The following is a 25,890-nucleotide window of genomic DNA, read 5'->3' on the forward strand; positions in this document are numbered from 1 at the left end:
TCCCTTTTGCTCTACCAGTCTAAACATGATTGCACTCACAGCACTGACAATAAGTGGAAGACGCTGGAAGCTGCCATCTGTTACCGACAAACAAATACTTTAAATTTACAAGAAATGGTTTCTCAACACGAGTGGCCAGGTATCGTTCGTCTTGATGATCCAGAAAACTGCTGTCACCTTTTGCTGTTATGTCGCTCTGTTATTCATCAGTGTCCTCTTACACTTGCCTCCTCTAAAGCTCACAGTAGACCCCTTAATCAAATAATATACCTACAGAGCTGTACTCTACAGAAATTAAGTAATTATCAAAAGATCTAAGAAACTTACTTTTATTAACAAAACATGGCCTTTATTTTGCAAATCCTGAAAAAAAAAAACTACAAAACTACATTCAGAATTTCAGACAGTTTGTGGTCTCCTCAGTGGGCTTAAAGAAATTGCTGTTTCTTTTCTGAAAATTGAGACAACTCCAAGATTTCATCCAGGAAAATGACCCTTTAAAGAATATGAATTCTTCTGGGCTAGAAAATGTTCAATTTCTGTCAGAGAAAATTGGTTATGGAAGCTAAGGTCCAGAAGGTCCTATTCAATCTAAGATCAATTTAACAATATTCCAGGTAGTCCATTTATATCAGTCCTGTATCAAATACTTTTGCCTTTAACTAACATTTTCAATATTTTCTTTAAAGATGTTGGTCTTGCTGAAATGGAAAAAGCTAAAACTAGCCTGGTATTCAAAGGTCTTGGAAGAACTCATTAAATCTTTTGGATAAGCAAAATATTTTTATATAAACACCAGTATGAGTTTAGAACAAAACACCTGTTTTCTATGGCTGACTCTTGGAAGTTTGTCCTTTTTTCTTGTATTACTTTGGTGTACCTCAAGGGTCTGTCCTTGGGTCATTATATTTTTATTTTATATTAATGTAATGAACAAACTGTCTAAGGTAATAGTTTGTGATATCACATGAAAATGCAAATTAAATTACATTTATTTATTTATGCTTTAAATCTGTTTTCATTTGGAAAATCAAGTTACTCAAGCAACTGTGTGTTGGGCTATAACTGCTGCCAAAATGTGGATGAACCACACACAGTTCTGTGCCTGAACACATCCTGTGTAGCAGATGGAGGTTTGAAACTGCTGCTGCTGTGCACCCTGTCTACACACAGTGTCAAATTAAATAAAGGTTTGAGCAGAACTCTGCTAGAATCCAACATGAAACAGTATATTAGGAACAATTTTAGAGCCTTACTGTCTATATTTGTATTACCACAAGGGCATTGTTATGTACCCTGTGTGTGTGGGTGTGACAGGAAAGGAAAGGACTGGGAACATGTGGAGGCAACAAGCATGAAGGCACTAAAGTAACCAGTGAATATTTTGGAGTCAGTCTCTTCAGGATGTTAACCCATAACCCTGTTCCACGAGGAGAGACTGAGGACACCAAGTACTCATCTGAATTCAGCTGAAAAGGTCAAATCATCATGTGAACATGTGTTTCACCCGCGGCCAGAGACACACAGATGAAACTCTAATCAACAAATCTCCCTCAACACTTCAGCATCTCTATCAAAGGTCACAACATGATAATGGTCAAGTGGCAGAGCCTCTTTCCTTCACCATGAAAGACGATCATTCAGACAAGCAAGCAAATGTGATTACACTCCAGAATAATTGTGCAGCCCATTGTTGTGGTGAAGCCAGTGAAGCCAGCCTATAGGACTGGCATCGTGGGTACGAGACTGGACAGAGGAGCAGTGAGAGAATCAGCATCCAAACATTACAAGGAGACAGATTCAGTGGGCCACAAGAATGTTTAATCCGATTAATTTTCATAGAGAAGGGAGATTAATTACTTTTGGCAGTCCATAAACAATCTTCACTCTGCTTGATTTCAAGCCCAGTGAGTGTGCCTCACATCACTCTGAAGTGTGGACGTGCACCGCCTCTATTTGCATATAGGATGCACACTCGAGGATGCACATTTATGTCTGCACACACAGTTGGATAACCTTAACCTTCACCACTGTGAAGAATTATAATTCCCCCCGGCTGTTCACTTAGTTGCACCTACAAGTGAAAATTGAGGTCATTGAAACGGTGATGAAACATAAAAAAATCATAAAAATATAGGTATATTGCTGCGCCCTTACTCATGATAGCATCATCCCTGGTGATGTCATCAGAGCTTTCCTGTTCTTTGAACCAACCAAGGGACAACCTCTAGGATAAAAAAAGTGTTAAAAACTGCAGTTCCTTGAGCGGCCAGTTGAGGCAAGTCAATCCTATGGAGCCCCACGTATGTGAGTGTGAAACTTCAAAGCAGAATTGAACATGCTTATAGCCTGATGCACAAAAAAGGGTTTGTATCATTTCTCTATTCATGACAAGTGTTCAGGGGTCTGTCAAAGTCTCTGTCAAGTGTTACCGAACAGCAACTCAACATCTTTGTTTGTGTTATTATTGCCTTTTGGAGATTTTTTCATGCAAAAATCAGACAAAAATCATGGCCAGCTGTGCGGTTTATTGTGCTAACCGACAAAGTCTGTGAGAATGCTCGTATTATTTTATTTGTATGCCAGCACTAATTAACTGTGTTTGCTTGTTAGCTCATTCAGTGTTTGCCATAGGTTGATATATTTCTGTGGCTCATGCATTACAGTCAGTTGAGATCAGAGTCAGAGTTGTTGTGATAAGATGAGTGGTTATTTCTAGTTACCCTGTTTCTATCGATCACCTGGGCACACAAGTTCCTCAGCTGTCTGAGGTATTTTAGTCCAACAAATCAACAACTCTGATCAGTTCCAATTCGCCACTTTGTACTGGACAGTTAATGCAAATTGCTCCTATACATTATCAGTATCCTTGTATAGTCAATATAACCTTTATATTAAAGTATATTTTGAGTTGAGTTCTTTTCCATCACAAGAGGAGGTTTTATCCTTTCATTACGATCCTGAAATGTAAGAACTCGACATTCCTGCACTTAACTCCTGTGAGAAAAGCACATTTTTTAAGCAAATAAATGTATTTTGCAGCAAACAAAAATACACAAACACATGGGGGTGGTGGAAGATTTTTCTAGTACATGAAATGCCACTTTTGATTGGAGACAGTCCACACTTGTGGAGAAAAATAGGCCCCTTCCACTGGTAAACAGAGTAAAAGTGAGGTAGAGCAGTGTGCACCCCTGTGTGACACTGCAGGACACAGAAGGATGGTAAATACAGGCCTGGCAGGGCACAGAGACTGGATTCACAGCTACTCACCACCCCCACTGGTTTTCATTCAGTCCCCCACTCCTTTCACAGCTGTCATTATCAGCAACACAAGGCTTAGCTTAGCCAGAGCGGGCAACTGAGCAGAAATAAGCCTACACCCTGGACACAAATGCTACATTTATCACAAACAAGCAAGGCGGGACTGTGTGTGAGCGTGTCTGTGTGTGTGTGTGTGTGTGTGTGCGTGTGTGTTTGTGTGAGTGGGTTCAGCTGATATAGACTTGTGAGGGCTGATATAAACATTTCCAGGCCGAGGTAAGCATTGCTGTTTTCTTTATTCAGTACATGAGTATATAATATTCAACCATTTCTAATCCAATTATGGGATGTATTAATTGGTCTTTATTATTGGTAAAGACTCTAAAACAGCTTAAAGCCCACCAAAATAGTAAATATAATCATTTAAGAGCTGTTTTTCTTCAGTCAGTTATTGAATATTTGGGAATATAATGCAAAACAAGTCCAGGCTCTGGCAGGATGTTCAGGTACAGGAAACAGTTATGATAGGTTTGCTGCATATAAACATCAGAACACAAGCATCCAGAGCCTTATGAGAGCTGGTGTGGCCCGGGGGCACGATGGTTTCTTATGTGCTGAACAATCAATATGAGCCATAAACTGTCTGTCCTTTTACAATCTTCAGTCTTAAGTAAGTCAGTAGTCCACTGGGTTAGCCTAGCATGCTAACTTAAGGATTGATTCCTGTAGGTTGTTAGTTTTTGTTTATATTTTCTCAATAACCTCCTGAGTCATTAAGCGCAATCCAATCCATTTGTTTATTTTCAATCTTCTTATAACAACGTGATGGAATTATTTGCGTATTGAAAATCTAGGGTCATTACATAATATTTTGTGAAACTGTAACAATTCTTAAAAACATTGTATTTATTTTATTTATGAAAGCTTATATGCAAATATTAATATAAGCTCCAGACTGCTGGATAACCGTGAAGGCGTTAGCATATGTTGCAAGCATAAACACAAAGTACACAGACCTATGAAACAGGTTAAAGGAGAAGTTTGGTATTTTTAAACCTGGGCCCTATCTTTACAAATTTGGGCGTCGAAATGACTCATAGGAACAAAAACCTTTGGAATCGGCCCAGTAGATGACTTTTAGTGGACGTACTTTGATCGGGCGCAGTTGCTGCAGGGGATTATGATGCAGCCATTGCGGGCGTATAGCGGCTACGGCAGAGAACATCTACTGGACCGATTCCAAAAGATTTGTTCCTATGAGTCATTTTGACACCCAAATTTGTAAAAAAAAAAAAAAAAAAGGGGCCCAGGTTTAAAAATACCAAACTTCTCCTTTAATGTCATAATGGGTTCAATATATCAGTTACTTAAAATATCCCTATCAATCCCAATTTATTAATTTTTGCAGGATAATTGCCAAATCAAAGCCTTAAATTCAGGAAATGCATGAAAGCTTTTGTTTGGCTGAACACAAATGTCATATTCCCATCATGTTTTGTTTTTTTTGATTATTATATTAAGTTATAGTATATTTGTTTAACTTTGTAAAGCACTTTGAATTGCTCTGTGTATGAATGGTGCTCTATAAAGTAACTTCCCTTGCCCTGCATTGTTGCCATGTTATTAAAGCTTCATCTAAAGCACTTTGAGTTTGATCGTCTCATTGTGTCCTCTTCTGCAAACGTTTAATGCCAACAACTGGAGAATTAGCTCCGCCAACTTCTCTTCAGGAAACCTATAAGCAGCTTCTGCACACTCACATGTGTTTGTTCTATATTTTTAAAAAGTAGTGGGATCGAGCGAGCTGTCTTTTGTTTGTGGGTGTGAATGTGGTGACCTCAAATAACTAGACTGTAAAAACTCACAGTAACAGGCACCAAGGTTCCCTTCTAGTAAAATACCAGAGCAAACAGGACGTGGAAAGAAACAATTCTTCTCTGATTGAAATGCTAATATTGAATAAATTCAAAAATATAGAATTACAAAAGAAATCTTTAACAGGTTCTGAACAGATCTGAGTGACCATCAAACTCCCAGTGATTTGCAGCACCGTAATATTATCATAATGTGATATATCATATGATCATATCCTTTCCATGTATGTCCTCAAAAGTGACAAATGATGCTCGAATCTATACAACACACCAGGTTGCACCAACAAATTACACTGTAACGAACTGCTGTAAATTTACGGTGGATTTAAAACGGTATCTTATAAAATACTGTTAAATATTCATCAGTTTACAAATAACAGGAAATAACTATTTATCAACATAAAACAGCATGTTCTGTCAAGCTGTGGAAATACGTGACATGTGGCTGTTCCTGATCGTAACTTGTTGTCGAAGCAGAGTCGATGCGAGAGCCGTCCACAGGAGTTCAACCAATGAGGTAACGTGATGTTACGCATATCTCACGAAATTGGCTTTTCGTGTTGTTTTGTGTGCATGATTATTGAACTTTCAGATAATTTTTCATTAGGTCAGGTTGCTAAAATTGGCGAAGCAAGCTGTAGCTCAAGCAGTGTTAGCTAACGGCAAAGTTGACAGCAGTTTCCCAGCCTTTATGTAAATAAGGTCCGCGCTCAGATGAAGGCAAACAGTCTAAAAAGGAAAGCGACCGTCAGCCAGGAAAATCAAGAGTTACAACTGTAATAAAGGGAGCCAACCGTGGACGTCTGGTTAAGTCCCTGCAATTACCATGAATCACCATGAGAGGCGCCAAAGAGAACGAAACTGAAATCGTCAAGATAACATTTTTAATGTCTTCAGAAAGTGGTTAAAATTAGGGCCCTGGAACCGCAGAACAAAAGCAAAAACATTTTTTGTAATAATTTGATCAAATAAGTAGCAGTGATTGTGTCAAAGAGGTCATATTGAAGGGCCAGATTAAAGCCAGGACCCCCTGCCACAATGTAATTAACAGCATTCTTAAAAATATAGTCAAAGTCTTCAAAAAAGGCTAAGCAGACAAGCAGGCAATGAAGACTGGTAGAATCTGATGCAAAGAGAGTTTTTTCCTGTACAGACGTTCTATACAAGCAACAAACTCTGAGTCACTCCGGAAAGTTACCAACGCAGTTTACAACTTGGTCCTCTATCCCTTTTAGAAATCTAACCAATCCTAACCCTGGACTCATTGGTGTCACACAAATTTGGGATTGTATTTGTCTCAAATTTCAAGTACTACTTCATTTGCATCATACTGACTCAGCAGTTCTGATCTTCTCGTGGCCTTATGAGGTGCTACACGTGATATCCGGCACAGCTACAAGGCTGCCTTATCTTGCAGGTGCAACACTTGGTGTCAGACAACATATCGTTAGATTTCTTAGTGTTCTGTTACCATTCTAAAATTAAAGCATATGATCCTTAAACACATGTTTACCAGAATCCACATTTTTCACACAGAATATGATTTACTTCGCACTCAAGTTGATTGTGAAGTTTCAAACATTTTCCAACATGTTATTACTTCTACCCTCTGTTAAACTCAGACTCTTCATGTTTACAGCAACTTAAAGAACAATATTGGTGGTATGTTTTTATTTTGTTTCTGTTTTATGAATGACCAATAAAGTATATTCCACTCATTACTGCTGACAATTCTCCAAAGCCCATTGTAGGATTTAGATTATTATCCTCCTTCCTGGCAGCATCTTCAATGCATGTCATTATACTTTAAAAATCATCTGGCGGCTGCATCAGTTTCCTAACAATTACAAAGACAGGAAATGGTATTTTGATATTTTCCAGGAGGCTTCCTGCAGCGGACCGAGCAATTACTTTCTAATTACAGTGAAAAGAAAACAGTTGGCACAGTTGATAAGTACTCACTGATTATTTGAATTTCAAAGAAAGCCTGAAATTATACCAACATAGAAAAATGAACAGGGTCATGTTATGTCAAGTTTTTTCAATTATGATTTCAGAAATTTGCAGTTCTCTCGAACATAATGTGTTATGTTTTCTTGTGAAATCCATCAACCTGACATCTCTCTTCTCTTTCATGTTACTGATATTTGTTTATAAGAAACCTGCACCAGTTTTCTCTCTGATGGGAAGACACAGAGAAAAACATACATACTGTATATTGAAGTAAAAAAAAAACATGCTGGCAGTTAGTATTTTGAATTACTATATGTGTAGAGATGATTGGTCATGAATGATTTGTTCCAAAAGAAATAAACTTTTGAGTGAATTGAATGATCCGTTCCATTCCATGCATTAATACGATCCTGCCGTTCATTAAATTCTCTGTCGCTTGATGTTGATTAATGGTCCTCGTGATTGATAGGACCCGGTTACGAATGAAAGTGGGGCAGAATTATTTCAGGCGTGCATACAAAGCCAATTCACAGACAGATGAACACAAACTAAATTATGTTTATTTATTAAGACATTATGACATGAGAAGGTTTTGTCATGGACAAGTTGGGCCAAGTAGCTGTTATATCGTGATGATTTTACGAGAAAAACAGTGAATGCAATGGGAGCCGTAAACAAGTGAGAGTGAGGAAGGTGTGAGTTGTTTCTTTGTCGTTACGAGCAAACCGCCAAAGTCCCTGAACGATTGGTGAACGAGTCTCATGAACTAAGCTTGCAGCTGAAGATCTGAATCACTGCAAAGACTCATAACTGCCACCTCTAGATGAAATGTTATTGAGGCAGCATTACATTTCTTTCAAACACAGTATTTGTTGAGTAAATTGGTGTAAGATATTCATTTGAACAGTAAAGTACACTGTTTTGATGTCCTCACAAAGACAAATTTTTTTCCCAACAGGTTTCCCTTTCTTTGAATCTGTTTGTCGTAACTATCACTAACAGCTCAGTCTCATATGCACCCAACATTTTTCCAACATTTAAGTATTATCTCTATCCGACGTTGACCCCACTTCTGTTCAGCTCACACAATGCTGACTGCCAGGGATTGTTTGTTGGTTTGTGTTGTAAATCATTTATTGTTGTGTTCTGATGCTTCAATGTGTAAGATAAAAATAACAGACAGTCTGTTTACCAAATGCACCAACATGACTTAAATGAGGTTGGGGTTATGTTCATTTTGGTAAAGTGCTGGTTTAATGCAGAATCAGTTGCTTCTTGGAAAGTTAGAAATCAATCTGATAATGCAGGTGGGTCCTTTTAAAAACAGCTCTTCGTCTTCATTTTGGACGCTGTCCTGTAGCTTATTGCATTGATGCTCTGCTGAAGTGGACAAAATGAATATCGTCTTGGGATGGTGGTTTTGGGCGATAGACGGGTCAAACAAACACAAACTTTCATCAATGGAAAATGGGGTCCAAACAAACATTAGTTATGTATCTAACATCAGTGTTTGGTAATCTTACTTTTAAAAGTAACTCGTTACATTACTGCTTTACCTCCTGAGTACAGTAATGCGTTAGATTACTGTAGCCTACTGAACGTTTACCTTTGAATGTATTGACTGTGCCATCATTGCATAGCCTCGTTTACAGCCCATAATCTGTAATTCTGCAGCCTAATAACAGGAATGACAGACGCAGTATAACCTCTAATAATCTGACAGTGAACTGGGCAGAGGCATACAGTATTAGACACAGCTGTTTCCATGACAACAGTACAACACGGGCTCTTAGTCCCACCAGTGTTGTGGAGCTGTGTTTAGCTGCAGATGCTTCTTCACATTTGAAGTCGAGCTCTTCACAGCTGACAAGCACTTCTCCTCCAGACACAGCTTACATTTCACCGTAATGTTGTTCTCGTCCCTTTCGCCCAAACATTCAGAATAATGTGAATATTTCCACAAAGTAAACGCTGTCCTCTCTGACGTCTCACTAGGTAACTTAGCTAGCTACACATGCACACTGACACAGCTGTGTTTACCTTCTGCTGGTACGTAGCTACCTGCCAAGAAGGAGGAGAGAAACAGAAACAGAGCTTCAGGGATTTTCTGTTTTTGTGGTGTCAGAAGGAAAAGAGAAATACGGCAATTTATTTTTCAGTAACGGATTACTTTTCATGAAAAAGTAACTGTTTGCAGAACTAATGTGTTACTCGTTACAACAAAAAGTAATCAGAGTCCCCTAACAGATTACTCTGTAACGTGTTACCACCAACATTGTCTAAAATCAGTTACATTGCTAACATGACGGTTTAACTACATACATATGTTTGTACTTATTAAAACCAAAACCTTCTTCTTGGATTTACCAAATGGTTTTGGTGCCTAAACTTAAGTAAACTGTGTCAATTTCATTCAATGTTAAACACGTGCTAATTATTGTTCACAGAAACAATATTCTGCTTGATCCAAAAGGCAACTGCACTTAATGCTTCACCTCTCATCCGAAAGGCTTCTTTAGTTCTAAAATTTAAATCAGGATTTTTTTACCTGTAAATCTGAAGCTTGTGGCGTATCATGATTGTCATATTTTAAAGAGTAGTGCCACTGACAAAGATGCATTTTACGAGTTGGGAATAAGAAGGTGTTAAATAAAGCTGAGGAAAGCACTGTTCCTGCTCCTCAGCAGGGGAAACTCAGGAGAATGGACACCACCATTCAATATGGGATACGTAATATATAAGGCCATAGCAGAGCCATATATCAGTGTATCTCTACTGTCAACATCAACATGTATCAGTCCAGATCTGTAGACTCCAAACGCTCTACTTATTCTCAAGGCACTCACTGCACAATGAACTTTTGAAGCAAAAGAGTGATTGGAGGTCCATTTTACTGTAGGCACAACAGTGCAGTGGTCGTGGATGAAGTCAGTGAGGCGTGATGACCATTAACACTGTGATGCTGTTTCTTTAAGACAAGACTGACCCTAATCAGCCAGACTCCCTCTGACCAGTCTGCTCATTCCGACATCCAGACATCCTGATTCCCAACTCTGATGGAAGCTCCCTGTCTAATTATCTCACCACACAGTTTGATTAAGTGACTCTATCAGGTTAATGGATATAAAAATGTATTAGATATGATTCATTTACCAACCCAGAAATGTCTGTTGGAATTATTCCATATTCCACAGTGTGCGTTTATGGTTCTCATTTAACCCTAATGTTTATCTGTTGCCTCGGGCAGCTCAGACGACTCTGGAACAGCAGTTGGAGAAACAGAAATAGGCAGGAAGTTAACATCTTATGTCAAGATAACAGAAACTGCCAATCAGAAGAGAGCGTTGCTGGCGCTAAAAAACATGAAACTCTTTAAACAAGACAAAGAAATCTGCATAAACACAGGGCTTATATCCACAGCTGGAGCTGGATCGATCCACTGTAATGAAACACAAACAGCCCGTCCTGAAAGTTAAAGTCAACATTTAAAAAGGGCTCATTAAGGTAAAACTAATGACCCTCTGCAGAAGTTCAGGGAGAAAGACATTTAGCCTTATTCATTCACATCCCTCTCTCTCTCTCTCTCTCTCTCTCTCTCTCCCTGCTTCTCTAATCAGCTGACCATTAACTCTTTCAATTTAACAAGCTATTTTGCCTTGATCTCCATCAGTAAATCAGCTGGCTGCTTTCACATTTTAAATCTGTTCTCCTGTCTACTGAAGAGCTGAACATTTCTGCTTCATTCACTTCCAGTTTATTACACCTAATATTGGGGTTGCGAAGGCCACTTTATCCTCTGAAAGCACCCAAGCCCCCTGGAAAGTTTAACTGGACCGGAAGCATTTTTAAATAAGTGGCAAAACATGGAATTACACCTACAGGACTGTCATGTGATGCACACTGGCTCAAAATTATTAGGAAGATGTCTTAAAGATCCGATTTTTCAAACTTTTTGGATTGATGTGCCACTGAGCATCTTTCAGAACGATGCTGTATCCACTTCAGCTATAAGATCCATGCTACCACCGCCAGACTGCAGCAGGGGGTATCCTCTTTTGCTCTCAGCTTCACTACCTCCTTAAAAATCTATGATGATGTCATGGAGTCTTACTGTGCGTTCACACCGAACACAAGTAGACGCAAATTTGCGTCGGATGTTGCGAATGATGCAACGCGACAGGAATTCATCGAAAAAAGTTGAACTTCCTCAGTGAATTTGCGTCATGTGGTGTAGCGAAAGACTATTAACATCGGGATTCTCCTGACGCCGTTGGTAACTATGGAGATAAGCCCCGCTTCCTCTCCTACATTCTGGAAGTGAAGGGCGAATATTCGCCTGTTATTTAAACATGAATTTTGATCCGGTGGTCAAACTTGCCCGAGTAACGTGAGGCGAATATTTGCTTCGAGTTTGGTGTGAACGCAGTTATAGGACCGTATCGGCAAGGACCTAGAACTTTCTCATCTTATTGTGCACCATTTATTAAAATATCACCCAACTGCATGGCATTATAAATAATCAACACAATTTACTAGCCAACAGAGACATTTCTAGCTGATCAGGCTGTTATGGGCTATAATGAGCCAATTTTGATCAGTTGTTCTCCATCGGCTGTCACACAGGTGTTTTTCTTGCAAAGCTTTCATGAACAGCTACGCAACAAGTGCAGTCGCTGTCAACTCTTAAACTGTCTCTTCACTCTGCTGAGCTCAGTCTGTGGATGTGCAGAGGCTAAGCCCCGCCCACTGTGAAACATCACAAACATTAAGTATAATAATGATAATAACAGCAAAGAGCAGTGCAAGTATGTTTATTTGTATTATTTTCTGAATTCATGTATGCTCATCGGATTTCATCTCTGAGTCTCCTGCATTTAACATGCTACAGCACATTATTTACAATGATGTTTTGTTATTTAATACTTTGTTATTTAATTAAGAATTAACATTAAGGAACAGTTTGGAAGCCGGCATTTTATTCAGTGCATTGCAGAGATATTTAATTGTCAAGCATATTGAATGGATTTTAATGTGAAGTGTGCAGCTGTGTTAATTAGGAAGATACAAGTATCAGATTGGGGCCCATATCTGCTTATACACAAACACACTTGAGCGGTCCATCCCTTCTACTTTCTAAAGCTTTATAGATTAGTTATAAAACATAATAAATGTTCTGGTTCTGTAAATCTGTACTTCTGCATTCTTTGTCACCTTATTCTACCATTTTACTCTCTATGATTGCTCACTGAACAGTTTTCTGTTCAAAATCTCAAATTAGTTGACGTCCACACCAAAGCAAGCATCTGCTACATAAAGTTAACAGCAGCACAGGTAAACAGCTGTGCAGATTGGGTCCTGAAATAACCCCAATGCAGCTTCTGTGACATAGCTTCCAAAGCCTTGCGGCTACACGTTGAAGGTCACATGCCTGCTTGTAAATTTAGATAGAAGTGAAAGGATGTTTTGCTGATTCCACCAAGACAATCAAGTTATTGCTGGTTTGATTGCAAGCTTTTTAAGTGCATATTCAGAGATACAGAGACGCAGCCACATGGTAGGTTTGTATGACAGGATCAAAGGAAGGATGGAAATCAAAAGGCAGTGTGTTTCCAGGCTCAACCCTCGACAGAAACCTCTCAGAACAGAGAGGAAAGATGAACTCAAAACCAATGTCTCTCCTCCCAATGGGAAAGTGGCTCGGCTTTATCCCCTCTCTTTATTGTCACCCCTTCAGCTGACACAGCCAAACTTAAGGATTGCTCATGTGTGTTTACTAAAGCCTCCTCCCCCGTCCCCAGTCTGATCTCAGGCCATTCCATCAGCACTGCCTCCCTTTGAAAACAACCTTCAGCCCAGGGAGGAGGAGAGAAAAAACACCTCTGGGCAGTGAAATTGCCTTGTCACACAAAAAGGAGTCATTATTGAGATAAATCACCCCATTCTATCCCATAACTAAACTCCGCCTCAGCTTACCTTCCAGTGGCACCTGCCATCCAGGCTGAGCTATCACATGTACTCTCCAGACTGAAGCTCCGTGTGCCAGAGGGCTTCAGTACTACCTCTGGTGGGTTTGGCTTGACAGTTTGATCTAAACCAAAACATTTTCATGGAACGGGTAATGCCCAAAGCTAACTCTGACTGTTTAAAACAAGACAGTAAAATATGCTACAGGAATCAGTGACTCAATGTTGTGTAACTGAAGCCTTCCTAAGATGCTCACTCAAACTTTGCATAAAAGGCAGAAATATCCATATGCATGACTTTTTGCATGTCTCTCACAGACATTAGGTTACTGTGCACACATGCACTGTCCTGACTTCCACTCTCACACTGCACAAAAACATCTCTGTGAGCTCCAGTGGTGAAGGCCGCTGTGGTAACATTACCGACAGCTACATTTCAGACTGAAATCAATAAATGCGTTCAGTGGACTCAATGTTGGCCCTAAGAGTACAAGTATGATGCACTTAAAACAAACAAACATGCAAATTGGCAAAACTATTGAAAAAAAAGCAGCTACATGTATTTGACATGTAACGGCCGCGGCGTAGGACAAAAAGGCTGGCAACAAAAACTTGCAAGAAATTGCAAGACATTATTTTTTTCCACCAAACAAACATATTGCTTCACTTCAGTGTGTTATAGCACACATCCGGCTGTAGCAGGCAGCTATCTCATCAGAATAGATAATCCACATATAGTTAAGCAATAGTACAGTAGCTAGCTTAACTTATTCCTGGTGTGATAAACAGTGAATGAAACATACTGAGGGCAGGTGGGATCCAGCAGGGGATAGGTATAGAGAGCAATATAGAAGAATATTGTCAGATATTGATTTAAATGAATATTGGTGTCTGTGATGATGAAGATCGAAGACACTCCTCAACACACGATCAGTAAAATCTGATCACGTACAGGGGTGTTAAGTTACATTCTGTCATATCCTGAGTATGATTCATCTTTGAACTTAACCGGGACTTTAAAATAATACAAAATTATTATACATGTCATAAAATATTTAAGTGAAAACATGAATGGCAGGGTGCCAGTAGATGTCTGATCCAGGGCACCAAAATGTCTACAAAGGGCGGTGTGTGACAGGAGGTCACTAATTGTGAGCTGAACCTCAAAAACCACGCCGGCCCAGGTCATCCCGACTCAGAGGCTCAAAGGGGACTCGGCAGCACAACAAGGGGAAGCTGAGACATGTTAACATAAATGCAAATATCCTTTGATGTGCAGTCCAACATTTCTTGATTCTCTCATGAAACTAAAGCTTACTAAAGTCTTTTTGACATGACTACAGGCGGTCAAAGATCTTTTGAATGTGGCTGAAACTGATAGACTAGCATATAAAGCAAATTTCCAAAGAATAGCATATTTCTGGATTTTTCCTAATGAGCTGCTTTATTTTAGGCTGGTGTAGTGGCACAATAACCTGAATGACTTCCATTATTTTTGTTGCGTGTAACAGTTATCCTTTGAGGGTCGCGTGGGGCCTGGAGCCTCTCCCAGCTGACAATTATGTAAATGAAAAGTTCAACAAGAACACACCTGAAAACTTCAGGAACTGGTCAGAACCAACTTTCCTCAGAGCACATCAGCATGTTCCCTGATGATTACAAACAACAGCACCACTGCTGCTCCAAAGCAAACAAGCTAATGGTAACACAGCAGTAATGTGGAGCAGTTAGCAGCCTGACGCTGTCTTTATCTTCCTCACCCTGCAGATCACTTCATGTCATCACACAAACAAGATCTTGTGATATACCATAGCCCTTTATCTTCTTCAGTGGCATGTGTGGATTGGCAGGGATAAAGGAAACAGTTAGAGGGGAGGTTCGGATAGAAAACAAAGCATGTGTTATCTGTGTTTGTTCTCTGTCACAGCTTTAGCCTTAGGAAGGCAAACACCAGCAGCAGTCTGGCTCGACACATAGTGCTGTGTGAGAGGTGAGGCGGTACACACAGCTCTGCTTTCATTAGCACACACACGTTTATGGGAGCTTCTGTGTAGATTTGTTACTGATGTTGTATTGATTGCATATGAATGTCAGCCCAGGCGGTACTAAATATCCATGTGCATTATAATGGCATCCGCACCACAGTAATACACTCATAAACATTTACAACCATTTTGTCACGATTTGAGAGACAGATTGTATCTCTGGAATGTCGACCTGTTAGCACCTCACACACACTGGGCAAAGGAAACACTGTTTAGCTCATACAGCAGTCCCTGCTGCTTAGATGACTGTCTAGACATGATAAAATCAAAGACAGAAGTCAGCGCTCTGACACTATAGTACTGGAGGGGGTTGCTTGCATACTGGGTGAGGCCAGGCTCTCGGTGCTCTTACCTATCACACTCGGCGCTCTAATTGGAACAACCTCTTTAATTGGGTTTGGAAACCATGGAGACGGCTGCTCGGTCAGGGAGCTGATACGCTGAAAGAGACACCTTCAACAGAGATGACGCTGTCTGAGGTGTTCTTTGCATTGCAGTGACTGAGATTTCTCCCCACTTAGAAAGTACTGAAACAGATGTGTCTGACATGGAAGTGTGGCATTCCTGTCAAAAACTGTCACCCACATTCCTGTGCGACAGCTCGTCAGTAACAAGAGTTTAAAAAAGAACAGCAACAGGCTTGGACATGCAATCTGGAAACTCTGACAAACGAGCCAACACATCAGGGCCGCAGGGCTACCACCAGCAATGTGAGAAAAAACAGGGCAAGAAGTGTTATGTCGGAAAAACTGTTCTGATTAGATGTTCCCCAAATTGTCAATAGCATACCTATATTGAGGATATGTGCTGTAGCGATAAGGCTGTCATTAATGTTTATGTAATGTAATATATTTGTGCATCTGTGTGAGGTCCAAGAGAACAAGGGCAAAGGCTTCTGTATGAGAACACGTGGGACAGTCGCAGGTTTTCACAAACTAATCTAACTTTTTGTGTTATATCACACAAACCATTATATGAGGATACGTAGCACTGACCGTTACCTCCACACACCAAATCAAAGTCAAAAAAATTGATTCATTTTTCTGCTCTGCCACCTCATGCAAAGTTTGGTAAGTTTTTCTACCTAAAACTGTAAAAAGTTCATGGTTTAAGAAACTAACATTGACTGTTGGTCGAAAATGGGGTGTAATTTCAGAGTCAGTGCGAGATGCACAAGTTCAACAGTGTGCCGAGCAGGGCTGATATTTCCAATGGAAAAAGCCTCTGCAACTTCCAGACTACTGGGCAAGCCTTATTGGTCTGCACTGCACTAACTCCCAACAGGTCTTGCCACCAAAGTTCAACAAGTTTAAACTTTGACCTTCAGTATACATGGCCTCCACAATGCATGTCATACAGGGTTCCAGCATTGACTCGAGGGTGGAGTTATTACAACAGCAATTTCACTGTAGAGATCGTAGAGAATTGTGGGTAACATTTTACATTGAGGGTACGATTTATAAACTTAAGTAATGCTTAACTGATGCATGACTCATGATGATTTAATGCATTAATTAATGCAGGATGTATCATTGATTCCTGTTGCTCGCTGTTAAGAAATGAAGAAGTCACTGTGACTTTATGTCATTAGTTTACACTTAATAGATCATCAATTAAGGGATGTTCATTCACAGTTACTTCATACATTGATTGAAATGCAGCCATTTACAAATGAGTATCATGACGTCACTTTACTTGGCGGGGACACAAGTCAAGGAAGTAATGGGGACCTCGTGTGAAGTGATGATTTAGTAATGATGAACTCGTTTTCTAACTCACACGTTTTCTAACATGCTATCCAATGTTAGCATGTAAAGCTAGCTAACGTTAGCCCACTATAAGCTTTGAAGGGTTAGCTTATGTATTGCGTCATTTGTGTCATATTTGCAGTAGAACAAGTTTGAGTTCATTTGTCATATGCTTCTCAAAAACAACAAGTTTCCACCGCAAATACAACACAAATAACACAATACATAAGCTAACCCATCAAAGCTAATCTGGCAGCAGAAAAAGTTGGCTTTGTGGATCTTTGATCTCTCCTGCTAACTGTGTATTCTTTATATTTGGTGTGAAACTGGCTGAGGTGGATTTGTTTCTTTATAACAACATCACGCTAGTTCCACCTTTGCCTTTGGGTAAGAACTTTGATTTTTTAATAAACAACCTCCAACCGAATTTTGGTCAATATAGGTCATAGGTCTGATAAATGTTAAACATGTGGAGTACTCTTAAGATCAGTTACACTAGTTTTACACTTTCCAAAGTAATTGCTGATGTCTGGGGAAAAAAGCAACATTCTTACAACAAAGTGGGAATGATAAGAACTTTACTAATGTGTGAGAAACAAGCTTTATTTTAAGTCTGAATGGATTTAGCATTTTTATTATTGCCATCTTGACCTCAGAGCCCAGCACGTGCAAAACTGACACTAGAGGGGTACGCTGTGGGCGGCCCCCCACAACGATGATAAACTTTTATTTCGCACAAAAGATGTGTTTCTACATATTTTCAGAATTGAATAGATCACATTTGAATCATAAAGTCAACAAACTGTGGATGTTGACAAAGGTTTAACAAAAGTGAAATTGTTTAGTTTGTCTTTGTTTTCTCTTCCAAATAAGTTGACAACCTGTTTGATTGAGTGTTTTTGGCCAGTCAGACTTCTTTCTACCAATGTTACCATACTCGCTGGTCACAGCAATTCATTTTTGACTAAAAGGTATCATCACAGAAAGAAAAATCCATTAATATAAGACCCAGGTTGAATTTAAGTGGACCCCCCCCCCCCCCCCAGCTTAGGGTCAGATCATTTCAATGATCCATATGCTGTTGTTGTGTCTACACAGAACCAGCTGTATCTTTATTAGTGACGCAGGTGTCCTGGCACAACACGCAGATTTGTTCAGCCACACAATTATCAATAACACTTTACAGACGGTGAGCCTGGATGTCCCTCAGTGAGGCAGGGATGCTTCAGTGAAAGGTGACCTTGAGTCAGAGGGCTAAAGCGCAACGCTGCTTTCATTTGTTTGAAAGGACCAAAAAGGTTGTCCTCTCCGCACTTATTTGATTGAATAGTCAATGGCAACATGAGAGTTTTCTGCCGTACATTGCTGCCGAAATGCGTCTTGGAGCAGGTGATGGTCCTAAGGGGAAGCTGTTCATTATTCCACAAACTCTGCTCACTAAATCTGTGCATAAAAAAACTCTTCTGCTATCCTTTTCTTCAGCCTCTCACTCCCAATCCGGCTGTGGCCTTTCTCTAAAGAACAGCCGAGCGTGCAGCAGACTTTATCTGGCCTCTTTTTCATCTGACCTTTAAAAAAAGTAGCTATTATCTTACCTCAGGGTTGTGTAACATGCACCCACATACCTACAGTAATATTTCAGGCTATTCAAAGGCTCTCTCAGCTGATTGTATTTTTAGAATGAGGAGAAAAAAAAGCAAACAAGAAAATAGCCAGAAGGCACATGCTGTATTATATTTAAGGTTGAAGCATAAAAACCAAGCTCATATGTCAGAGGGACATATTTTTGGTTCAGCAGACGCACAAAGACGTCAGACACAGGATGTAAAGCCATGTTACAACTCTTCTTCCTTAAAGGGCATGTTTTCAGAGCTATGCCATCACGTCCCCAGAAACCGTCATGTGAAAGAGGATTGTACTGCAAAAAAAGGCCTTTACACTTCTGGGAAATACTTTAGAGCAGGGGTTCCCAACCTTCCTGACTACACGGACCGGACAGTAGCAATAATATTTTTGACGGACGGGGGGGGTCGACACGCATGCGCATAAATCTCGGTCACACGCATGGAAATACAGACTGATCGTATCTGTGTTTATTCAGTGAGGAGACTGCATCTACGTTTTTTTTTAATACGGGACGAGCCGACGAGAGGGACGGCGCAATCCGTATGATCCATTGTGTGATCCTAGCAGTTTAATTGAAATTATAATATGATCGAGCATTGTGCAGTGTCTGATAATGCAGCGCAGTGATGACACTGATCTGTGTGTTTCTATTAAGTTCATAGCGTTGTGATCGGTCCCGTATTTCTGTGAAAACCCTTTATAAAGGATAAAATACATCTACACACGCTGTGACTGAGATGAGCCGGAGTTTATCAGAGTTATCGTACCGCGCGGGGAGGAGACAGACGTTAGGAGAGGAGCAGATATGACGCAGACCTGTGTGTGTTTTGATGCTCATACCTGAATCAATAACGTTGCGATACGTCTGTATTTCTGGGAAGAGTTAAAGTATAAACTTTGTCTCCACAGGCTGTCATAAGCCCATATGCTGTGTAGTTCATATATTTCACTGTTAAACACAGAGCTTTAGAGGGGCATCAGGCTTCTCGGGCAAAGTTTCATGGGATGCGAAGCCAGGGTTGCCAGGTCCGCGGTTTTTCCAGCTGAATTGGGCGACTTTTGTCTGTAGAGGCGCGAGGCCCTGTGTGGTTGCACACTTCACACAGCCCATTCGACGGTTCTGACTCCGCGAATGTTTGGAATGTCACAGACACCTATTGGGTTTCGCGGACCAGCACCGGGGGTTGGGAACCCCTGCCTTAGAGTACTATGGAATACTTTGTCGTGGCTTTGGTCATGACATCATCACGTTAATTTAAAGGGGCACGTAAGTGGGATCGGAGCTAGAACAGGGTTTTGACGTTTAGAGGATTTGTTAAGTGTGGGACCCACCAGCAGTTAGCAGCTAAGTCAACAAAAAAGAAGAAAATGAAGAAAAGAGCTCACCCACGGCAACAAAAATGTCCACACATTTAGCAGACAACTAGGCCCATGAGCTCTTTACCCTCCCGGCACAGGATGGGATCAGTTACCTTATAACGGACAGTGAAGGACCATTTTCATTGTTTAGAGAGCAATATGCTGCCTTTGAGTGATACATTGTAAAACACATAAAGCTTACAAAGTGATAGGCCTTCTTTACTGCGTTGTCGTGGAATCTTGGTATATGTCTCATCACTTCAGAAAGCATGTCAATAAAGTTATGGGACTTAAAAGACACCCTGACTTTTAGCTCCAGAAACACTTCTGCAACTTGAAAGTGTCATAAGCCCTCCCCCTGACTTGTAAATGTCAGTATCTTTCAGGTTCCTTTGCACAGTCTATTATTGATGATGTTTTGAGAAAACTTCCAGCCTGAGACTCGACAATTTATCAGACATGAGGTTGTTTCAGAGTTGAATTTGGAGGGGCTGTGACTCAGAGGTAGTGCGGGTCATCCTCCAATCAGTATTCCAGCAGTTTGATTCCCAGGCTCTGAGGTCCACATGTTGAAGTTTCCTTGGGTACAAATTCAGTTTAACTGTATAGCTTTAAACATTTAAACATTTTCCTTTCACTTCGATTATCTCCATGGACTGTAGGGTTATTTCTACAAGTTGTCCACGTGTTATTGGTGTGACATCAGTTTGAGTCGGTTCATATCTAACTGTTTGATCCTGTCAAACTGAAAGACAACCTCTTCATATGTCACATAACTGTTCTTTGTCACAAGGAATCCAACAGCACGCTAAGAATTTAATTTCATTCACAGCATACAAGATCTATTGGAAGTACAGCTCTGTCCCTGAGAGTAACAAGCAGTGGAATGCCAACATGTCTCCTCAGGCCGTGTGGGCAGGCCTCTAGTGACGCAGTCTGGTAATGGGCTCCCTGTTTGGGGGGGTGTGGAGCTTCCCGGGGACTTGGACCGAGATGAGGAAGAGTAATGATCTTTGGCCGATTATAGAGCCATGCTGCGGCCGCTTCCACTCTAGCGTTCTCATTCTCCACACGAACAAATGCACTGCACGGAGTCATCGCTCCAGTCGAGGATGTTTTCTGGAAGTCCCACTGAGAGTGTCTGAGGCTCAGTGTCTGGGATGTGCCCAGGAGCTCCCGGGGGACACCAGCGCTGTCCCGGGCCCTGGCATTTGAAAATGCCGTTCTTCCTGTGTGGTTTCTGGGGGGCTTCCTGGCCCCGGCTGCAGGGCCACAACAGATGGCCAACTGGACATCCACGACACAGCCTTCTGGTGCCATCCTCATGCCACATATGCTTCACCCCGCGGCTATGACTTCCTGGAGATTGCTTTCTCACAGTCCCTCACAGCCGTCACCATGGCTACACAATCCCAATTGTTGGGAACAGGCCTCGGCATGCACAAATATGCACTCACACACACATACACCAACATTAAAACCCTCTCGAAGCCCTGAATCACCACATGCAAGGCATTCCAAAGCCACTGTCGGGTATTATTTTATCAGCCTTACACACACTGGTAATGCCCCACAGTGGGTAGCTGCCATCCCTCTCACATAATATTCCTTAATATTGGGATTTCACATGTCATGAAGCCGAATCGTTGCTACCAGATGATAAGATGCGTCTCAGTCAAGCCCCAACAAAAGCTGACTCTTGAGCGAATGGATTTCACTCTCTGGTTATGACAAGATAATCAGAGGCATTTCCAAACACAAAGCCAAGCAGTCATCTGGTCATGCTTTGGGAAACAATTGGCCTGCGTTGACTGACTGATAAGCTCAGGCTAATCTGTGGATAGTTTGAAACCAAGACGATTGGTTATATTGCAATCTAATTGGCTCCGCCGAGCGTGGTAGATCTGGTGCCCAGGCAGGTGGACAAAAAGGTGGAAATAAAACATGATAGAAGATATTAAATCTAAATTACAATGGCAAGTATTCGGTCCAGTTGTATTAAGATGAATACTCAATAACGGTGAGTTTCAAAGGAACAGTCCAGCATTTTTGTAAATATAAATCATATAACTGCAAAGATCTTCCTTTCAGTACAAATACAGCTGCCTCTAATACCACATCTTCATGTGTATAGGAGGCAAGGGCCCAAAGTTTACAGCTAGCACTGTCTCAATATTTAGTTCTTAGTCCATATTAATTTATTCATATTCTGCATATTCCTAAATATGAGAGTGTAGGTGAGGCCCAGTAATCCGCATATGGGTTAAAGAGTTCTACCAGCGAGGTAAGGGTAACTATAAGAATATGTGGTTAAGTCAATGATCAGTTGATAATGTTATCTTGCTCAGTAAAAGCAGCCACTAGAGGGCTTTGTCACATACACAAATGTATCAGGCCTCTCACTGAACAATTGATGCTGTTGTTTTTCCTGTGAGGAAAGTCTCAGGCGTCCGGACACAAAGCAGGGCTGAAGAAACAAGAGTCTGTGTTGGAGTTTTGATACTTATGGTACAGGCAGGACAATGAAATATGACCCAGGAGGCATGGCGTCTCTTTGTCTTGAGGACAGAATGTAACCTAGAATTAATCAATTTAGTTAACAAAAATAAGCCCACCCAACATGTTTTCATTTCAGCAATAGTTGAGCCAAGGACAACTTTTCAGAGGCCTTATGACGGAGCTGATAGGCAAACCAACAAGCCGTGTATTTGATGACTGAAGCATCAAAGTTTCAGGAAATATTCTACAAACTACAAGGTTGTACTGTAGGCAAGTTGTATCTGACTTTTGGTGACTTTGAAAGGTCTTTGACCTCAGCATTGCATTTTCACAAAGTGCTAATGTCTGACAGAGCAAACTATTATCATCTGCATCTCATCGACACATTAAGTTGCCTTCAGACTTTAGCTTTTCTCACTAAAGTTGGTTTGGCAGCTCGGATTACGAGTAAAAGGTAATTAAATAAAAACTTGTTAGACAACTCACATATCCATTCAGGATGCCAGAGAATGACCTGACTATTTTACACAGACAAGATGTACACTGCACGTGTTTGCTGTGTTGTTTTGTTAGACTTTATCGTATTTTTGACATCTGACAATAATATGTGTTACTCCTGCTTCTGTTCTGTGTGCCAGGCTGGACTTAGCATGGCCCTCTCTTAACCCTGCGTTGGACATACAGACATAAAAATATTAGTATTGATTTTCTCATCTGGCTCAGGCGAAGACCAAGACATTTGCAGCTATATATTAATGGTACTGTCTTAATAAATAGTTTCTGGATAATAATCGCTTGATATTCTGTATTTTCCAGAATGTGTGATTCTGTGAGAAGGAGGCACAACTCCCAGCTGACACAACCCATGGGTTAAGAGTTCTCGTGTTTTGAAAGAGGAACACACATTACAACAACATCAGGTCTACAACCTGTTTAATTTCTGGTGAGAAAAATTACATGGAAATCACACACAACAGACAAAACTGTGTCATCAAAAAAATATTGAAGTGTGTGCACAACAGCACACGTATCAGTCCCAAAGCTCTTCAGGCCTGTGGATACAGACACTGTGAATATTGCTCAAACTGCTGGATGCAGAACTTTTTAGGCCTCATCTTTACATTTTGGTCAGACACATGAGTAATTACAAAGAGACGACACAGACACAGCAGCTCATTATCTGCATTCTGTTGTTCTATCACTCCGTTCCTGGGGGAGAGGAAACCATGGCATCTCTATGCCCTTGCCAATACTTTGTGGAACAAACAAAGTTGTGAGGCAGAACCAGGAACTAATTTCATTAGCGGCTGCCATTTGTGACTGATTACAGGCTGTTCTCAGAGGCTGGCAAGCAGGTCCAAAGTTCTGGGAGGTTAATAACCAGTAACAATCAATTACTTAACCAATCTGATATGATCAATGGGGTTTCCAATCCAGCAGACAGCAAGATGAGTAGCAGAATACGATAAAACCCTCAAACATGCTGAATGGTCTCCGGCAGCAATGAGCTGCAGCTGCGCTCTTCCAAAAAAATGTTTTGCATCAGCAAAATGAAGAACACACAACTGTACAATTGAAACAATAAATAACACACAGCACAACCACCAGAGAAAACGTGGAAGCCTAATGAATACAGAGCTGAATGTGAATAATGTGTAATGTGCATATAGAAATGAACAATACGAGTAGATGCAGATTATTACTCGTGCACAGGGGTTGGATCACCGTCCGTTCGTGTCGTCATAAAAGAGAAAAGTGCACCAGCAGCATCTTAATTAGTGCACTATCAGCCGTCAGTAGGCCTCCCCTGTATTGCCATGCATCTCCGTCCACATCAGGACTGATTATTCTAATGATGTCTAAACCTCTGTCCGGCTATTATTCACACATCACAGAGCCCGGCCTTGTTATCTCTGACGGCAGGGCCTCTTGTCTCCCTGAATTCACATCCTGAAAAATGCTCCTTTCCTTTTCCTCTCTGTCCTTACTAAAGGGTCTCAGTTGCCATCAAGCATTCAAGTCACTTACTTAAACTATTAGGTGAGCTGAAATTCTACAATACAATTCTTGTTCCCAATATAATTTCCTCACTGGCCGAGGGAAAATATTTGCATTACTGTAGCGTCTTCTTGGCCTGCAAAAGACTACAATACACTGTTAATAAAACCGAGAAATATTGCATTGTTGTACATAACAAATAACAAACTGAGTTTTCTGAGTTTGTTATGCTGGGAGCCTGGGTACCTGGTGCAACAGGAAAGGGCATTTGGATTTAAAAGGGTGAGGGTGACTCTTTATGAGCTAATATGAGTTTGTTCTTGAATTTTCAGGGCAAATTGTGTGAACAGTTTTGTGTGCAATGGCCCAAGGTGTCAGAAGAAAGCTCATGGACAGTCTAAAATAGCTCCATGCTCCAGTCAACATGAAATCTGTTGATTCATTCAATAAATTCCATTTGATGTCCCTTGTGTAAAATACCAAAACTCTGTTCCAAAACTTCCATCCCTTTCTCTGTGTTTCTTTCCTGTTGTCCTTTGGATAACTGATTGCTATTTGTGGTGATTTGACATGAAGCTACCACGTATCAATTTGAAAATATATCAATGATTTGAGTGAAGAAAGTGACCAAGATGTTTAAATACAATCATAAACAGGCAAGTATGTAGGTAAGTATGCACATGAACAGTAGGGGCAGTGTAGAGGCAGAGGGGATGTGACACAGCAGCAGGGACAACAATGGCAGAAAGTTCTAAAGACAAGCTGATAGACCAAGTCCACATCTGTACAATGTGTCATTGCCACTGCACAGAGACAAACATGCCTGTCAAACAGCTGCAGACAGATAAGTTCTGCTTTAGAAGTCGACGTGGAAACCTGCAAAACTAAATGGAGACAAGTCCGGGACCGTTGCGTCCGTGCACGGAGGAACATGTTGGAGAAAGAGTTATGTAACATAATAGTAACCTCTAGTAACCTCGAGTGTCGTATGTAGTGTTGTTTACATCCCGTACATCCAGTAGTTGCATTCAGGCCTGAGCTGTATGGTGTGCCCTCTAGAGGTATCCTCCAGTAACGCGCGTTCATGTACGCGTTCATGATGCAGCCGGTTGCGTATGTGAACACAAGGTTAAAAAGCGAGTATATCTCCAGCCTTAGGGTGAAAACGAGCTGTCCTACATCTGATTTTCCCACACACCTACAGTCACAAATAAGATTAAGGAAAACAATGATTACAACAAAGATATGTTATCACATAAAAGATCAGTGCAGGCATATCACAACACATCTGTGTCTCCTCATTTTACACCTAAGATGATAACCCTGTTAGTGAACCAGATTTTCAATCAGCTCAAACACCAAAATGGGTTCTGACAATAAGTTTTGAGATTCATCTGTTTGTTTTATAGCACTAATCCAGATCTTAATCTCTGTAGCAGCAGGTTACGCAGCCCATCCCAGGCACATCCTGCAGCTCCTCCTGAGGAACCCGAGGTGTCTCCAGGCCAGATGGAATATGTAATCCCATCAGTGTGATCAGGGTCTCCTCTCTGTTAGACCA

The 25,890-nt window shown here is 40.8% G+C and overlaps 1 protein-coding gene across 1 annotated transcript in view; it reads right to left on the minus strand.

Moving 5' to 3' along the window:
* The window catches only part of tsnare1 (T-SNARE Domain Containing 1), a 181,972-nt gene that overhangs the window by 147,847 nt on the left and 8,235 nt on the right, over nucleotides 1–25,890 (minus strand). The window lies entirely within an intron of this gene.

Source organism: Semicossyphus pulcher, unplaced genomic scaffold (assembly GCF_022749685.1).
Source record: "Semicossyphus pulcher isolate SPU_LCO1_2020_fin unplaced genomic scaffold, fSemPul1.0.p SCAF_9, whole genome shotgun sequence".
Classification (NCBI taxonomy): Eukaryota; Metazoa; Chordata; class Actinopteri; order Labriformes; family Labridae; genus Semicossyphus; species Semicossyphus pulcher.